The sequence below is a fragment of the Phalaenopsis equestris genome, unplaced genomic scaffold (genome assembly GCF_001263595.1).
Source record: "Phalaenopsis equestris unplaced genomic scaffold, ASM126359v1 Scaffold000223, whole genome shotgun sequence".
NCBI lineage: Eukaryota > Viridiplantae > Streptophyta > Magnoliopsida > Asparagales > Orchidaceae > Phalaenopsis > Phalaenopsis equestris.
Genome location: NW_018164665.1, coordinates 44,586 through 49,943, shown reverse-complemented (window position 1 = coordinate 49,943; position 5,358 = coordinate 44,586).

Below are 5,358 nucleotides of genomic sequence, written 5' to 3'. Positions count from 1 at the left end.
AATGAGTTTAACAGCTTGTTTAAGCTTATTTAGACTGAGTAAATTCAAAAAAAATAGTGAGGCCGTGACAATGAAATTGTGGGATCTTGACCTGTGTCGCTTAACTTAAATTAAAATCCCTAAAAACACTCTAATAATAAAACCTAACAATAACAAAACATGACATATAAAATGCAAACCTTGAAGCTACCACTATAATAATGAGCTTGGAGCAGACTTTGCGAGCAGCACGACGATGTCACGATGAATAGAAGAAAACCTTTGAGAGAGTGAACGAGGTCTTCATCAGCTAAACCTTTCCTATTCTAAACAACAAGCCATAAAATTTTGAGATTATCTGCCTAGTATAACATAAATCTTCACCTCATTTTTAGGCATTTGCACAATCATATTGTGTAATACAAGCCCTAACTTGTCTTGGATTCCAAGGTCGTCATTTGATATGACATACATCCTCCTATCTTCTAGGCTTTTTGTATGGTTGGATATCATCAAATTGTAAGCCCTAAATAATAAGATCTACATGATTGAAATATTAAAGTAACATCGTCCTCAAAATTGAAGGCAAACAGTAGGATAGTTTGAGAAGTCACTAAGGCTCTCCTCAAGATTTGTGACACCACTTACATTTTCTTTCCTTTGGATTCCTAAAATAATCACTCCTATTTGATCCACTACCATTTAATTTTTTTATGTCCAACATTGAAAACTAAAATTTGAAATCTTGAAGACAACTACCTCTGATCATTATCAATAGTTTTCTTAAGTGACATCGGTTGCTTAAGATGTAATTAACTATCGAGACTTGTCTCTATAGGGAAATAAAGAACCCAGGTAAAACAAACCCTATCTAATCCTTATATTAGATAAGAAAACTCATCAGTCAACATATAAAAGGTTCACAGACCAAACAGATGTCATAAATTCTTTAGTTTATGTAACCGAGCCCCATTAACAAGAATAGTGTTTATTCTTCGCGATATGTGCATTGTTTGTGGTGTGGTGCTTGGTTATTTAAACTATTAAATGTGTGAGATGTTTTTGGTCTCATTTTCAAAATCAAAATTTTTTTTTCAAAAAATCAAAATTATATTTATATTAAATTGAACATTATTTTTAAGATTAAACTAAAGGCGACCGACAATTTCTAGCGACTGCACTTGAGTTTAGTTCTTCTCTCCATTTTGATAAGGAGGTGTTTTTTTCATACATTGGAAGTATGTCCATGCCTCCATGCCTCTCATGGGTCATACTACCATTCTTCTGTTTGCTTACTTCGCTCATTTCTTATTTGAGCAAGTAAAGTCAACTCCTTTTGGATTCTAGAACATTTTGTTAAATCACCTTTAAAGAGGAAGGTTCTAGAATCTTTAAATGTTTAGTGTGGGTCGGATTCCCAATAAGTAGTATATTAGGAGCGATTTATCGAAGCGAGTTCGGTTTGAAGCTAATCCCTCTTCAAATCTTGGATCGGGTCCTACGCTTTATTCTTCTTTGGTTTCGACTTGTTCATAACAAATTGAATTAAAAATTATTATCATATTAACTCCTCTTAAAAGAATTCTAAGTAAAAGAAAAATTATCAAATTACGACGCTAAAATATAATAACATTAAGACAAGTTCGTCAATTTTATTACTTACGACGCCTGAAGATAAAACATGAGATTTTGCTGACGTTCAAAAGTTTTCAACTAGCAAGAAGATAGTTGTCACCGAGTCTGACTTTCCTGTTCAACACGTTTACTGATCAACATTCCCGCCACATGGCGTAAACGATCCAGTTTGGGCCCGGTTTTGATGAGTTTGAGGTGCTACTTGGAAAGGCACCATATGTGATAGAGAAGATAGTTGCCCTTGAGGTTCAAGACTCGTCTTCCGAGTTCAACCCGCATTGTGCCCTAGACTTCCCTTCCCTCAAGAAGGTGAAGGTCACCCATTTCAACCACTGCTCTCGTTACCTCTAGAGTCGTGCCTAATGTCGCTAAGACTTTTACAGCTTCACCCACCAGATTTACTGTCTCTATGTCGGCTACTTCGTCAGTGAAAGAAAAATAAAGTTTGTACGAGAGCGACCAGATGGATTTCTTTGCCCCACCCCATTCCGTGTTTGAGATTAGGTCATGTTCTAAGTCCGTGCCACCAACATGATCTCAGAGGAAGAATCAAAAGAGAAGGTGATTGAAGGCTTAGAGGGCACAGGCCGCCAAGTCAGTCTTAATAGAAAATACTCCTCTGTCAGAGGAGATAGAGTAAATGGACCCCACCTCACCTGGAGGGGAGCAGATTGCATCCTTATCTGCCATTGCCAGAGAGGAAGCCATTTAACAGATTGCAACCATGCTACCACCACCGTCTCTCCATAATGGACGGGGAGAAAGGAAAGAGAAGTCTACCCCTCTCACCCAAATTTGCTCAGTTTTAGAGAGATTGGCTTGGAAGAAAAATTGTTATGTCAATGAATTGATAAAGAGGATGGGATGTGCCATAACTCCTAGAATGAAAGAAGAAATCTTGAAGAAGGACAAGTTTGATACACCTCCATAGTCACAGGAAGGTGCCACAATCTTGTATCTCTGCAAAGCTCCGTCAAGGAGAGCGAGTAGTCACCAATGCCACTGCCGCTGTCGTCGCTAGTGTCAACATCTCAAACGAAAGGTCTGTTAAGTCAGGATTAGGATCGAGGTTATCATCTGCCATTACACATGGAGAGCCCTCGAAGATGAAGGAGGCCAAGAGATCAGTTGCCACGGTATCCGACTCACACACTAGGGGACACCCTTCCCTTCACCACATTGATGCCCTCAATGAGACACCCCGTCTCCTAACAACAATACTAAAGGGGAAGAGATGGAGACCTAGAGTAGCCGATCAGACTGGGTCAGAAACACTGACTGTCGTGCCAGAATTAGATGCAAGTATAAATGTTCGTTAGAGACCATCTGTTGATCTCGAGAAAATTAGAGAAGATTCAATTGAAGACACTTTGAAGAAACTCAGGCTTGATACTTCAAAACTATCAAAGGAACAACAAAACGATGATGACGATGGATATTTCAACTTGTTTAATTTTATTGAGGAGTAATATGCAGAGATTCTTGTAGTTGAGACCCGAGCCTCTTTGTCATTGCGCAAGGCTTCACAACCCACCGAGGAGAACACCATTTATGAGTTACAAAGGGTCATCCAACTACGAGATGAGCATATCACTCAAATGGAGAAGAAGCTGGAGGAGATGATGACTGTTGTGGCCACCCTTTAAAGTCAACCCCAGTCATTGAAGATTGCTTCCCCGGAAGAAAATTAGCCAAAAGCCATTCACGTTGCAGATAAGAAGAAAGAGTTCACCAACGCCAACAAGAATGAATAGCCCAAGAAGTATAAAACGTAGAATATAGTACCACAAAAGGATATAAAACAGATGGTCGAGCAACAAGTGAAGAAAGCCCTGGCCTAGTCAAAAGGAGGCACATACATTCCAAAGGTTAGACTTTACCCTAAGGAGTTTGATGTTGTGCCTTACCCCAAGGGATTTGTGTCACTAACCTTCAAGATTTTTTATGGAATGGGGACTTCTGTGCGATTTGTCCCCTCTGGCACAGTTGGCCTTAAGGAGGTGGTACACGAATTGCTAGACACATTAAAAGTGGTTGAAGGCTCGTATATCAGCCTCTGCCCATTCCTTTTAATATATATACACTATTCTTAAAAATATTTTTTGAAGGACACATGTGTCTGTCTTTTTTTGTTTAAAAATATTATTTAAACCAGACACTTCGATGACATGTCCAACACATATCGAAAGCATGTCCGTAGTTGAGACTTATATGTGACACTGCACATTTTCTAGAAATGTTCGAGTATCACAGTTTACTTCCTTATAAGCTCGTGTGTTCGAGTATCACAGTTTACTTCCTTATAAGCTCGTGTGTTCGAGTATCACAGTTTACTTCCTTATAAGCTCGTGTGTGCAACATATTATTCGCCTCGTGTGAAATTATGGTGCATAATTTATTATTAATGGCCAGGAAATTAAACAATGAATATATCAAACAAGTGGAAATATTCGAATTCACTCCCACCAACTCACCTCACCAACCTTCGTTTAAAATTCTTAATGGTAATCATATATCCATATAAAAATTTATATTTTTATTTTAAAACACACTTAACAATCACTAAGGCAATTTATAATGAAGTTTCCGTTCACTCATCCTGTCAAAAACTATCCCCATAATACCCAAACTCTTTCTTTTATAATTAATGAATTGTAAAATAATTTTATATTTATTCATACATCAAACGTGTCAACACAAATCTTGAAGAAGTCCAATAGATTAGGAGACAGGCAAGGCCACAGAGGGAGGACCAAAATACCCGTCATCAGAAAATCAAAGGGCTTGATTGATCAATCACAGGATCAGGCCATGAAGTTAACTAGACGCAGTTTGTCCAAACTAAAGACAAGTTGAGAGAATGCTTAAGGAGGTGGTACTCGAATTGTTAGACACATTAAAAGTGGTTGAAGGCTCGTATATAAGCCTCTGCCCATTCCTTTTAATATATATACACTATTCTTAAAAATATTTTTTGAAGGACACATGTGTCTGTCTTTTTTTGTTTAAAAATATTATTTAAACCAGACACTTCGATGACATGTCCAACACATATCGAAAGCATGTCCGTATTTGAGACTTATATGTGACACTGCACATTTTCTAGAAATGTTCGAGTATCACAGTTTACTTCCTTATAAGCTCGTGTGTGCAACATATTATTCGCCTCGTGTGAAATTATGGTGCATAATTTATTATTAATGGCCAGGAAATTAAACAATGAATATATCAAACAAGTGGAAATATTCGAATTATGGCCCACAAACCTTAGTGCATGATGAGTAGCCGGCCACCTTCCTCCCACTCCCACCAACTCACCTCACCAACCTTCGTTTAAAATTCTTAATGGTAATCATATATCCATATAAAAATTTATATTTTTATTTTAAAACACACTTAACAATCACTAAGGCAATTTATAATGAAGTTTCCGTTCACTCATCCTGTCAAAAACTATCCCCATAATACCCAAACTCTTTCTTTTATAATTAATGAATTGTAAAATAATTTTATATTTATTCATACATCAAACGTGTCAACACAAATCTTGAAGAAGTCCAATAGATTAGGAGACAGGCAAGACCATAGAGGGAGGACCAAAATACCCGTCATCAGAAAATCAAAGGGCTTGATTGATCAAGCACATGATCAAGGCCACGAAGTTAACTAGACACAGTTTGTCCAAACTAAAGACAAGTTGAGAGAATGTATCATCCCAACTCTCGCTCCAACATTGCTAACAAT